The following is a 14,796-nucleotide window of genomic DNA, read 5'->3' as shown; positions in this document are numbered from 1 at the left end:
ACCTGGTAGCTGGTCCTAAAAAGACTTATTCGAAATAAGTTATTTCCATTAAAATTGTGAAGCTATTTTTTTAAATATTGTATTTGCTCTCTGTTTTTTGGTCCATTTTGAAAAGGTGGCAACATAAACTTTGGAAAATATTTACAATTGATATTCAGAAATAAGAAATTAAAAAAAATAATAAAGAAATTTTAAAATGTTCAAAATGCAAATTCTAATCCGAAAAATCAAAAAAATATAAATTAAATAGTTTAAAAATAAATTATTGATCAGAAATTATACAATTTGAAAATGATGTTTAATTAATTTAATTTAAGAGTTTTTGAATCAAGCTTAAATTTTTTAACGTTTTGAATATTTTTATCATTTTATTTCTTCCTTTAAAAATCGCAAGCTCATGCACAAAGTGAAAATTAGTAGATAATAAGGATTCACTTAGTTGATTTCCGATTTTTGATATATTAAATAAAAATTGGAGATTGGCGACGGTGGAAACTAAAAACCAAAAGAAAGCACTTTGGACGAGTGGTTTCGGAAAAAGGTTTACGAAAAGTAATAAAAAATACACACAGATATTTCTCAAGCATTTTTCTCTAAGGTCTCAGATATGTAACTAACCATATTCTTAAAACCAAAACGATAAATTTAGAATTGTATTTCTGATAATAGTTAAAATTCACTCAAATGTTTTTCATATTAAATGCTTTCGTTTTTGAAAACAAAATCCAAATATTTTTGAGAAATTATGATAAATTTTGAAAAATGTAGAAAAAAACATTTGTTAACAGTTTAAAGGTTTTAATGCAAATAAAGGAGGGCTATTAATTTTACAGTCCAAATTCGACTAGCCGAAGCCTCGATTATCCAAAGTTTCGATTATCCGTAGTTCGAAGGACTTCGGATAATCGAATCAGGAGCAAATGAAATCGGCATGTTTCATTTTAGTTAAATATGAACAAATCTGGTGTTTTTTTAAAAGGTCCAATACACCAAGTTTTCAGTTTTTGCTTTTGGGTGTTTTTAATACCCTGACGGTTTCAAAAGCACCCAAAAGCAAAAATTGAAATTTGGTTTAGGCTGGTACAAATATTTTTAAAAGTTTTTGTCAACCCCCTCGCCCCTTCAAAATTGGCCCGAAAAATCAGGGGCAAAAAAATATTTTACAATAAACTTCAAAATTTCAATGAAAATTCAAGTGCAACCAGCTGAAATCAAATTAAAATACATTCTCCTGCGTTTAAAAACATTTTTAGCATTTTTGGGTTTATTAAAAATCTTAAGATTTTGAAATTTTCGATGCAAAATCTTTTTCGATACAATTTTTGTTTTCGTCAGATCTTCAAAAATAAAACCATCCACATTAACGACCCCCGGGTCTTTTGTGGTCTCTATTGCAAGTTTCTGCTCGAACCTAGGAGTCCGAAGGCTTGAATGAGGAGAGCACCCAAACCTCTTTATACTCCAAGGAACCTTCCACCCCAGTGTTTGGACAGACGACCTTCGGATTGCGAGTCCAACCGCCGCCAGCGATTCCACCGGAGTAGGCTTGGTTTGGTGTGTTGTTTGTACTTATGGCATGGAGACGACTCCTACACCTGGAATGACTTAACGGCCTAACAACTAAGGCCGGGACCGACATTTTACTTCCTCATCCGATGGAAGGTTGGAGCAGATGGGAATCGAACCCAGAATCATCCGCTTACAAAGCGGACAGCGTAACCATTCGGCCACGCACTGCCACTCATATCTTAGATTTTTTGAAAACTAATGATTGCAAAACAACTGAACTAGTGTAAAATGCATTTTAAAACACTTTTTTCATTTAAATGTGAAGACTATGGCTTGTTATTTAAATTTTTATATTTTTTTATTTTTTTGCCCCCACCTTGACCTCGGCCAGGGCCGAGGGACAAAAACTTTTTTTTAATATTTGCATCGGCCTTATTGGACCTTTAAAAAAACACCAGAAATATTTCTTGACCTCCATTTTGGCCGCCACATTGAATCCAAAAATTCTTAATTATTTTATGGTTCTTCAGGGGTCATACTTAAGCTCTACAATCAAAAATAAGACAACAAGATCTAAGGATTTTGCTGTCCCTATTCAGACTGTAGTCCCGATTCGCCCCAGATGACGGTAATTATTTCTATGTAGCCCCTTAGAGAAGTTCGCTTGGAAATTTCTATTTCGAAGGTTAATAACTTTTTAGCAAAAAACCCAAATTTAAAAAAGATATTAGTTCTGAAAATTGGTAAGAACTGGATAGTTTTCGCGCCTTCCATTGGTCAAAAACTGAAACAGTTGCTTTTCTCCATACAATTGGACGATTTTGCCCAAACTTGGTGGTCAGTGGTCAGAAAAAGCTCAAATTTTGGAACTTAGGCTAGTGATCCGTAAATCTTTGATTTCAGGGGATAGCCCCAAGTAAGCCCAGATTTGGACTATCCTAACCAATGTAATGCTAAAACTACAAGATAAATGAGATGTTACTGAATGGAACAATGTTCAAATCTGCAGCTCAATTTTTAAATATTGGATCCATAATCTACAAAAATTGAGCCCGGCAATGGACGGCAAATTACTTAGTTTGATCAATCAATTCTTGATTCTCTATCTTACAAATGATTGGTGCGCTGGAAGTGGAGACACGAAGTCGTGATTATGCAGGTTAATTTTTTTGTGTGCTTTTGTGTCGCTATTCGTATGGGGTGAGTAATTGTGGTAATCGAATAATAGCATCATTGGTGCGCTGGAAGTGGGGACGCGAAGTCGTGATTATGCAGGTTAATTTTTTTGTGTGCTTCTGTGTCGCTATTCGTATGGGGTGAGTGATTGTGGTAATCGAATAATAGGATGCCTTACTGAATTATTTGTGTCTTGAGCGTAATTTTCGTTGAGTAATTAGTGTTTTTTGTGATTTTTTTGTTGTGATCTGAATTAATTGTTTTGTGATTTTCAAAGCCCTTCCTATATCATCGTTGATCGGAAGGCACGGCGTCGGGTAAATTGTGTATAATTTTTTAGAATAAGGTTTTATTTTTTTGCGGTGAAAAAGCCATTTCTATATAATGATCGAAAGACGCACTGACATTTTGGATTAATTAATAGTGGAGTGCAATAATTGTGAGTGATTTTGTGTGTTAACCAGAAAGACCTTCCCATAGCATCGTTGCTCGGAAGGCTCGCCGACGGGTCTGTTATGAAAGTCCTCCCCATAGCATCGTAGCTCGGGAGGCATCGAAAAGCCAATACCTTATCCTAATAACCCAAAAAAATAATAATCACGTGATGCTTGAAGGAGATGCTGTGGATTGAACGGTCTCAAGCGGTATCAACAAGTATATAGCGAAAAACTGTGTGCTTGATGAGTCTGCAACTTCAACTATCGGACTAACATTCCTCCCTTTCGTTGAATTGCAGGCTTCTTGGGAGGGCGCCGGTATTGACTAATAAAGTAGGGATCTTCAGAGGTTAAACAGTGAACGGATGGTTGGCTCCCACTGATCATTTTTGATTCATTGTTTAACTTCAGCTGATCTGTCAATAACGGAGTAGCAGCTCATTGGCAGTCAACCATGCTCATGCTCATGCTCATGCTCAATTCTTGATTCTCTATCTTACAAATTATTTCTGGGAAGAGAACACACAATCATTGATTTGAGATTTTTTAAGGTAGTACAATTTAAAAAAAAATTGGAAAAATTTCGGGGGGGGGGGGCTGCAGCCCGGTAGCCCCCCCCCTGGCTACGGGCCTGAAGTCAGACGACGGAAGCTGCACACCCAGAGTGCAGCAGAAGCAGCACATGGCAAGACAGCCGCACAGATCATCGAACCACGGCGAACGGCTGTGGGAATGGCGGGCGGCAAAAATATGCCGCACATACTGCGCTGGATCACCACAACCACAACAGATTAGCACGACAACAGACGGTGATCTCCAGCAATTCAGCACGCCAGAAGCTGAAGCGAGGTTCCAGCAAAAGGCAATCGGGGATGGCGCTGTTTCGATCGGACGGGTCGGAACTGCCATCCCGACTCTGCCCAGAGTTACGTACCAACGAGTGCAATGAAAACAACCCCCACCGCGGCCATGGAAGCCATGCTATGCATTCTGCCTTTACATTTACATGTGAAGCAGGAGGCAGCGCTTGGCGCTCTACGACTACAACGGTGTAACAACTGGGTGGAAGGAGATGGAACGGGTCACTCGCGGATCGTGAAGGCTTGTGACATTTCCCCCCCTGCAACTTCAGTCTCGGACTGCATGGAGGCGAGGCCCAACATGGACATTCCATATGAGGTGATTGAAACAAAACGCCAAATGTGGAGTAATGGAGGACCTACACTTCCAGAAGGAACTATTCGTTTCTTTACGGATGGTTCAAAAATGGGCACTTCTACTGGAGCTGGAGTCTTCGGTCCTCGAACCAGGGAAACCATATCTATGGGAAAGTGGCCTACCGTTTTTCAAGCAGAAGTGTATGCCATACACATCTGTGCGAGGACGTGTATTATGAGAAATTATAGACACGCAAAAATCGGTATTTTCTCGGATAGCCAAGCTGCACTATTGGCATTAAAATCCTCTAAATGCGAATCCAAACTTGTTTGGGAGTGCGTCGCTTCCCTCAGGGAACTTGCTTCTCGGCATAACAGAGTGATGCTGTTTTGGGTCCCAGGGCACTGCGGCATTGAAGGCAACGAAATGGCTGATGAACTTGCCAGACAAGGCTCATCAAACATCTTCGTGGGTCCCGAGCCGTTCCTTGGAATCTCAAAAGTGCCGTGAAGCAAGAAATAACTAATTGGGGACAATCGCAAATCGCTTCAATCTGGGGCGAGATGCGAGGATTGAGACAAGCTAAAACTTTTATCACTCCAAGTCCTTCAATTGCCAGGAAACTTCTTGGCTTAAACCGTAGGGAACTACGAATACTCGCAGGGCTTCTAACAGGACATTGTCCTGCCAGATATCACCTGCACAAAATCGGCAGGTGGCCTAACAACCTCTGTCGTTTTTGTTTAACTGAGCTGGAAAGCTCGCCACATTTACTCTGCTTCTGCGGAGCACTTGTGTCTCGAAGGCTGCGGTTCCTTGGATCGCACCTTCTTACGCCGTACGATGTATGGCACCACACCCATCCCAAGAAGGTCATACAGTTCATCGACTGTATTGCGCCGAATTGGGATAAAAAAATAACCCCTCGTCTTCCGATCCAATGGATACGAGTAATTTGTAGTATGGACAGTAACCAGGGTACATCACAAAAGATAGCCTTCTCAGGTGGTCGCAGTAAACTTAACCCAATGCCCATTGGGCAACAAAAAAACGTACCAACAGTTTTTCTGGGCATTTACTGGTCTTCCCAAACAGGTGCAGAGCGCTGAAACACTCAACAGCAATCAACGGTCGCAGAAGCAGCAGTGCATCATCAGATGCATTCGGACTTAGCAGCAGTCACAGTACCAGACGATGGCGAACCAGTCGCAGTCATCACGCACAGCAGCGACAGCGAACAGATGGCGACGCGATCGTCGTCCACAGTAGCGGTAGCAGTTTTCCGAACACGGTTGAAGAATAGAAGAAGAACAGTAAAAGAACAACACACTAACAGACAAGACTGTTCAGATCAGATCTGTTCAGCTTTAAAGTAGACTAATCCATAGGCACTGGTTCAATTAGGTTAGGAGTTGTATTTAAATACTAAGTATTTCAAGGCGAGCGGTATGATCGCGCCCAGATCAGGTCAGAACAGATTTTGTGAGCCAGTGCAGATTATGCTCTAGTACAGCAACACAAAAACAGTCAGCATAACAAATACAAACAGAAACAGAACATCCAGTGAGTGCCTGGAGTTCTACTGTTCAAATTAAGTAGCTTTGGCCAGCAGGAACCGACTAGCGGTTGGTCATTGCTCTGCGAACCGTACTACTGACCAGTTCATACCTTTTCAGACACAGTTTTTACTACGATTAGTGTTTACAGTCCACTATTAAGTCCGTCCAAATAACTGACCGCGAATAAACCTGACGACTTTGAGAATTAATGTTTTCTGTATAACCCGCGAGTTCTGAATTACAAGAAAGATCCGATTTTGCATGGCACCGGGATTCTGACGCTAGTATGTGCGCAAACAAAGTATTTAAAGTATTTAAAGTATTTCAAGTATTTAAAGTATTTAAAGTATTTAAAGTATTTCAAGTATTTCAAGTATTTCAAGTATTTCAAGTATTTCAAGTATTTCAAGTATTTCAAGTATTTCAAGTATTTCAAGTATTTCAAGTATTTCAAGTATTTCAAGTATTTCAAGTATTTCAAGTATTTCAAGTATTTCAAGTATTTCAAGTATTTCAAGTATTTAAAGTATTCAAAGTATTCAAAGTTTTCAAATATTTCAAAGTATTCAAAGTTTTCAAAGTAATCAAAGCATTCAAAGTATTTGAAGTATTCAATGTTTTCAAAGTATTTAAAGTATTCAAAGTCATTAAAGTATTTAAAGTCATTAAAGTATTCAAAGTATTCAAAGTTTTCAAAGTATTCAAAGTATTTAAAGTATTCAAAAAATCAAATCAAAATCAAATTTTTCGCTCTACAGCATTGCCTTGGCGTTCTCGATTACGAGATTCCTACTCGAAACTAGGTGCCCGAAGGCTTGATTGTTGAGGCAATTGCAAACTTCTTTTTACACCTTAGCATCCATCCACCCCAGGATTCGAACTGACGACCTTTGGATTGTTAGTCCAACTGCCTACCAGCGACTCCACCGAAGCAGGACCCAGGAGACGACTCCTACACCTGGACTGAGCTAACGACCTAACCTTTAGGTTAGTCCGGGGCCAACATTTATTTCCCTTCCGACGGAAGGCGTGATCAGACAAATTTCGTCTCGAAAAATGCCACCGGGACCGTCTGGGATCGAACCCAGGCCGACTGGGTGAGAGGCAACCACGCTTACCCCTACACCACGGTCCCGGCTTAAAGTATTCAAAGTTTTCAAATTTTTCAAAGTATTCAAAGTATTCAATGTTTTCAAAGTAATCAAAGTATTTGAAGTATTCAATGTATTCAAAGTATTTAAAGTATTCAAAGTCATTAAAGTATTTAAAGTATTCAAAGTCATTAAAGTATTTAAAGTCATTAAAGTATTTAAAGTATAGTATTTAAAGTATTTAAAGTATTTAAAGTATTTAAAGTATTTAAAGTATTTAAAGTATTTAAAGTATTTAAAGTATTTAAAGTATTTAAAGTATTTAAAGTATTTAAAGTATTTAAAGTATTTAAAGTATTTAAAGTATTTAAAGTATTTAAAGTATTTAAAGTATTTAAAGTATTTAAAGTATTTAAAGTATTTAAAGTATTTAAAGTATTTAAAGTATTTAAAGTATTTAAAGTATTTAAAGTATTTAAAGTATTTAAAGTATTTAAAGTATTTAAAGTATTTAAAGTATTTAAAGTATTTAAAGTATTTAAAGTATTTAAAGTATTTAAAGTATTTAAAGTATTTAAAGTATTTAAAGTATTTAAAGTATTTAAAGTATTTAAAGTATTTAAAGTATTTAAAGTATTTAAAGTATTTAAAGTATTTAAAGTATTTAAAGTATTTAAAGTATTTAAAGTATTTAAAGTATTTAAAGTATTTAAAGTATTTAAAGTATTTAAAGTATTTAAAGTATTTAAAGTATTTAAAGTATTTAAAGTATTTAAAGTATTTAAAGTATTTAAAGTATTTAAAGTATTTAAAGTATTTAAAGTATTGAAAGTATTGAAAGTATTTGAAGTATTTAAAGTATTTAAAGTATTTGAAGTATTTAAAGTATTTAAATACTAAAAATATTTCAAAGTATTCAATGTATATACTTATAGAAGTATTCAAAGTATTCTTAATTTTGAAGTATTTATTATAATATACTATACTATAAATCAGGGGTGCTCAAAGTTTTTGGAGGTCGGGCCAAATTTTAAGTTCAATTGAGCTTGCGGGCCAGAGTTACTAAATAATTTTAATTTAAAAGACTAGAAAATAATCTATAAGATGATTTTTTATTTATTTTTTGAACATTTTCGGTAATTACAAATAATAGTTTTGTATTTATATTTCAGAGTGGTGACATGTAAACTGATCAAATTTATGTAACGGGGTAATTTTATCTTTAAATCGAGTGTGACTAATGAAAAATCTTTTAGAGCTAGAATTTCAATGAAAGAAAATGTTTTAAGCAACCGTAAAAATAAACTGCAATCATTATATTAAAAAAAGATTCAACGATTTTTTTGCGAAAAAACATTGATTTATCGAAAATTTACAAAAATAAAATTTATTTTCAATAAACCCGAACATGCTCAAATGATTCTGAACGAAGAGGAATTCATGTTTAATTGATTTTAGCTGAGCGTACCTAAGTTTCCATTGATTTTTCGATTTTTTATAAATATTTTTGAGGCAATTTTTAATAATTGGGGAGGGGAGGGTCGGTCGACAAAAGCTTTGTAAAATATTTGCAATAGCCTCGATCCTCCGATTTCAACATTGTGTCTACGTGAATCAGATGGTAGTCAATCAGATTCGTTATCTAACTGCCATGAGTTCGAATCCCGGTATTTAAGTGTAAAGTTAGTTTGAGGGTCAGTTCATAAAAGGGTCATTATGACTTTCAAATTGATCTAGAATACTTATATTTTTAGAACAATCACAGGTTTCTACCTAAGTCAAATTTGAATATTTTATAAATATTTCCAAAAATGTTTGTGGAAAGTTTTCACGTTATTTATTAGTTTCACTCACATTAAACCGTGTTAAATTGTTTTAATTAAAAGGATTTTTACTGATAAGTCATTAGCTTTTCTATTAACAAAAGTATAAAAGATTAGCATAAAAATGTTTAAAATAAACCTTAAAGCATAAAAAAGCATAAAATCACGTTACAAGTGGTCAACGGGCCATTTTACGTGATCATTCAAAATGGGTCCGCGGGCCACAAAAAATCACCTCGCGGGCCACGTTTGGCCCGCGGGCCATACTTTGGTCACCCCTGCTATAAATACTATAAATACTATAAATCCTATAAATACTATAAAAACTATAATTACTATAAATACTAAAAAACTATAAATACTATAAATCCTATAAATACTATAAAAACTATAAATAATAAAAATATTATAAATACTATAAACATCTAAAATACTTTAAATAATTTTAATACTTGAAATATTTTTCACGCTTTAAATTCTATTAAAACTTTGAATAATTGAAATGTTTTCAATACCTTAAACATTTCAAATAATTTAAACACTTCAAATACTTAAAACCGAGCTTTAAACACTTTAAATACTTAAAATACTTGAAATACTTTAAATACTTAAAATACTTGAAATACATTTGAATGCTTTGAATACTTTGAATACTTTGAATACTTTGAATACTTTGAATACTTTGAATACTTTGAATACTTTGAATACTTTGAATACTTTGAATACTTTGAATACTTTGAATACTTTGAATACTTTGAATACTTTGAATACTTTGAATACTTTGAATACTTTGAATACTTTGAATACTTTTAATACTTTGAATACTTTGAATACTTTGAATATTTTGAATACTTTGAATACCTTAAATACTTTGAAAAATGTAAATACATCAAATACTTGGTCTACTTTAATTTCATTAATTACTTGAAATACATAAAAAATAAAATCTTTAAATTCTATAAATACTTTAACTTTTTTATATACCTACCTCAAATTCTTAAAACACTTCTGAATATTTCTAAACCTTAAATATTTACATTTCTTTGTCATGAACGAGGTTATGAATAGAGAATTTCAAAACAATCTTTTTGTTTGTTTTTTCATGGTGGATACTTTTTCAATATCGTGGATTTGTCCCACTGCCTTGAACTATTCAAAGTTATGAGGAAAACACTTGAGATTGATCTTAAGATCTACCCAAGACAGGCACAATTCAAAGTCAACGTGATTTTCTACTTGAATTTAATATGTTTCACTGATTGATTTTAGCGCAACTTTTATCGAAGGCTAGAACGAGAAGCACAAAAACTCTCTTTTTCAACTGGCCGGCCGGCGCAGTGGTAGCGTGCACGACTAGCAAGCGAGAAGAGTACGTACTATTATTTTTCAACATCATTTAAAATTTAAGTGTTTGGCTATTGACATAATTTCATGGCCAATCACCGTCATTTCAAGAGTTTTGAGATTGATATTTTAGTGCTCTGTACAGCAGGGCCAGATCATGTTTTTTTTTTTTTAATTTATATTTATTCAAATTTCTTTTCCATGTACATTCATTCAGTTAAAATATTATTGAGTGTCCAATCACAAACGATGACTTTTCACCTCAATTTTAAATACTAGCAACTTTCATTTATTCATGAAATATTGTAGCTTTCGCTATTCAGTGATTTCAAATGTAGGAGGTCCTACATGTACAAAAGGGAAAAGGGATACCTTAAAACTAACTTATAAACTATATAAAGAGCGGATCAATGCAGCTGAAGACTGCAATGATTTTTGTCGAAATGCATCAATTATCTTATTGGACATAACATCCAAAGTGTCAACTTCGGCTAATTGATGAAGTTCACTGGTGCTGAACCAGGGAGGAAGTTTCAGAATCATTTTCAGAATTTTGTTCTGAATCCTCTGAAGTTTTTTCTTCCTGGTTAAGCAACAGCTTGTCCAGATCGGCACAGCATAAAGCATGGCAGGTCTGAAAATTTGTTTATAAATTAACAGTTTATTCTTGAGACAAAGTCTAGAATTCCTGTTTATAAGTGGATACAAACATTTAATATATTTGTTACATTTAACCTGGATACTTTCAATGTGATCCTTGTAAGTAAGGTTTTTGTCAAAACCAAGTCCAAGATATTTCACTTGATCCTCCCACTTTAAATTTACCTCATTCATCTTTATAATGTGATGACTTTTGGTTTAAGAAAATCAGCCCTTGGTTTGTGAGGGAAAATAATAAGTTGAGTTTTGCAGCATTTGGAGTAATTTTCCATTCTTTCAAATAAGAATTGAAAATATCCAAGCTTTTGTAATCTTCTTGTGATGACACGAAGGCTTCTGCCTTTGGCGGAGATGCTTGTGTCATCAGCAAAAAGTGATTTCTGACATCCTGGGGGCAAATCAGGCAAGTCAGAAGTAAAAATATTGTATAAAATTGGACCCAAAATGCTTCCTTGAGGGACGCCAGCACGTACAGGTAGTTGATCAGATTTGCTATTCTGATAACATACCTGCAGAGTACGATCCGTCAAATAATTTTGAATAATTTTCACGATATAAATCGGAAAATTAAACCTTTTCAATTTCGCAATCAAACCTTTATGCCAAACACTGTCAAATGCTTTTTCTATGTCTAGAAGAGCAGCGCCAGTAGAATAGCCCTCAGATTTGTTGCTTCGAATTAAATTTGAAACTCTCAACAACTGATGAGTAGTTGAATGCCCAAGGCGAAATCCAAACTGCTCATCAGCGAAAATTGAATTTTCATTAATGTGCGTCATCATTCTATTAAGAATTATTCTTTCGAATAATTTACTAATAGATGAAAGCAAACTAATGGGCCGATAGCTTGAGGCTTCAGCAGGATTTTTATCCGGTTTCAAAATCGGAATTACTTTGGCATTTTTCCAACTACTGGGAAAATATGCCAAATCAAAACATTTGTTGAAAATTTTGACCAAGCAACTTAAAGTTGCTTCTGGTAATTTTTAATTAAAATGTAAAAATGCCATCCTCACCAGGGGCTTTCATATTTTTAAATTTTTTGATAATAGATTTTATTTCATTCAGATCCGTATTAAAAACTTCATCTGATGAAAATTCTTGTTCAACAATATTCTGAAATTCTATTGAAATTTGATTTTCAATAGGACTCAAAACATTCAAGTTGAAATTATGAGCACTCTCAAACTGCTGAGCAAGTTTTTGAGCTTTTTCCCATTAGTTAATAGAATATTATCACCATCTTTTAAAGAAGGGATTGGTTTTGAGGTTTCTTAAGAACCTTTGAAAGTTTCAAAAAGGTTTGGAATAAGGTTTAATTTGTTCGACATCTCTTGCGAACTTTTCATTTCGCAGGAGAGTGAATCTGTGGTCAATAACCTTTTGCAAATCTTTTGAATTCGCTTCAGTGCAGGATCACGAGAACGTTGATACTGTCTTCGGCGAACATTTTCAGACGAATCAGAAGCTGAAGATCGTCATCAATAATGGGAGAATCAAATTTGACTTGGACTTTAGGAATAGCAATATTCCTAGCATCCAAAATTGCATTAGTTAAAGATTCCAAGGCTGAATCAATATCAGCTTTGGTTTCTAAAACAAAATCATGATTTAAATTATTCTCAATATGATGCTGATACCTGTCCCAATTAGCTTTGTGGTAATTAAACACAGAACTATTGGGTCTGGTAACTGCTTCATGAGAAAGTGAAAAAGTTACTGGAAGATGATCAGAATCAAAATCAGCATGAGTCACTAAAGGACCACAATACTGACTTTGATTTGTCAAAACCAAATCAATTGTTGATGGATTTCTAACAGAAGAAAAGCAAGTTGGCCCATTCGGGTATAAAACCGAATAAAGACCAGAAGTGCAATCTCTGAACAGAATTTTACCTTTTGAATTATTCCAAGATTGGTGTTTGGCATTAAAATCACCGATAATCAAAAATCGAGATCTATGCCGAGTAAGTTTATTCAAATCCCCTTTGAAATAATTTTTATTTTCCCCAGTGCATTGGAATGGCAAATATGCAGCTGCAATCATAATTTTCCCAAAAGAAGTTTCAAGTTCAATGCCCAAACTTTCAATAACTTTTAACTTAAAGTCACGTAACGTGCTATAAGTCATACTACGGTGGATAACTATTGCAACTCCACCGCCATTTCGATTCATTCGGTTATTAGTTATAACTTTATAATCTGGATCACTTTTCAAATAAGTGCCAGTTTTTAAAATGTTTCGGTTATAACAGCAACATGCACGTTATGAACTCGTAAAAGTTGAAAAATTCATTTTCTTTCGCTTTTAAAGAGCGAGCATTAAAATTCATAATATTGATGGAATTACTTAGATCCATGATTAAACTTCAGGGTAAGAACAACATCATTCGCAAATTTTAATCCAATCTGGATTGCTTCCATCATGGATGTAGCATTACTCATTGTTTGAATCAAACCAAACAGTGAGTTTTGCAAAAAGTCATTTTTCAAACGTAACATCGCCGAGATCAGAAGATCCCAAAGCGTTGCCAGCAGAAAAATTTTCAAATGAGATTTGAGGTACCTGCCCAATTTCAGAAAGATTGGTAGAGGATTTAAAATTCGTGGATGAACCCGAAACGACGTTAGCATAAGAAATGCCATTGTTGTTACCTAACTTTTCCACGGTAGGGGTATTTCTAGAATTGTTCGAGTGAGACAGCACGAACGTTTGATTTAAAGATGCAGGTACAACCTGACTTTGAGAAAATTTCGGTTTGGATTTCGGCTGATGCTTAGCACGAGAATCCAAAACCTTTTTCTGATGGGGCAATCCCAGAAATTTGATTTGTGATTTCCACCACAATTTGCACATTTAAATTGGGTGACTTCTTTCACGGGACAATTGTCCTTGTCGTGAGAAGAATCCCCGCAAACCATGCATTTTGGAACCATGGCGCAATGATCAGTACCGTGACCGAATGCCTGGCAACGCCGGCACTGGGTCAGATTCTGGCCATTACCGCCATGTTTCTTAAAATGCTCCCACTTTACCCGTACATGGAACAAAAACTGAACTTTGTCCAAAAGTTTCAAATTGTTGATTTCATTTCTGTTGAAATGAATCAGATAAAATTGTGAAGTCAAACCAAAGCGAGAAATATTCCCGTTTGATTTTTCTTCATTGGTATTACTTGGGATGGGGCAAAGCCAAGCAACACCTTAAGTTCGTTTTTGATCTCATCCACCGACAAGTCGTTGGAGAGACCTTTCAAGACCGCCTTGAATGGCCGAGCATTCTTGGTCTCATACGTGTAGAAATTGTGTTTGTGGTTTTTCAAATAACCAACAAAAGTTTGGTGATCTTGTAAAGATTCCGTCAACAAGCGACATTCTCCTCTTCGACCAAGCTGGAACGAAACTTTCAAATTGCAAGTTTCCTTGCAATTCTTCAGTTGCGTTCGAAAGCTGGCCAAATCGGAGACGGAAGTCACTACAATTGGCGGAGCCTTTACTCGTTTCTCGACGGCAGAAGGCTCAGTACGAGGAGAAGGTTCCTTGTCATCAGTTTCGGATAAAACACCGAAACTGTTTGTCAATGGAATTGGAGGATTGACCTCACATTCAGAATCAGAATCAGACCTCAGAAGAGGCTGTTTTCTTTTTCTGTTTCCGTTAGCCGGTTTAGCGTTCAAACGCTTCACCGACGTAACGACCAAATCTTCAGAAGATTTGCGTTTACCTTTGTTTGCGCATTTTGCAAGCAAAGTTCTCTTAAAAGATGGCTTCGTTTGTAAAATACAACAAAATTTCAGGCGGGGTTAGTCTTGAAAAGACTGTTTAGAATTTTGGAAAATAACTCAGGTAGTCTTTAAAAAGACTGTGAATTTTGTTTTGAAATAACTCTGAGCTTAGGTAGTAAAAAATACCGCAGCTCTAGTGTCCGTTCACCACGAAGGTTCGCAAGACACTGAGGGCCAGATCATGTGCAAAACACTTCGATGCGCTGTGGGAGTTTTGCTCGGGTATAGCTCATTTCCCCGAATGCCATTTCCCC

Source organism: Culex quinquefasciatus, chromosome 1 (genome assembly GCF_015732765.1).
Source record: "Culex quinquefasciatus strain JHB chromosome 1, VPISU_Cqui_1.0_pri_paternal, whole genome shotgun sequence".
Lineage (NCBI taxonomy): Eukaryota > Metazoa > Arthropoda > Insecta > Diptera > Culicidae > Culex > Culex quinquefasciatus.
The sequence above is the reverse complement of the archived record's forward strand: the minus strand, read 5'-3'. Positions refer to the sequence as shown.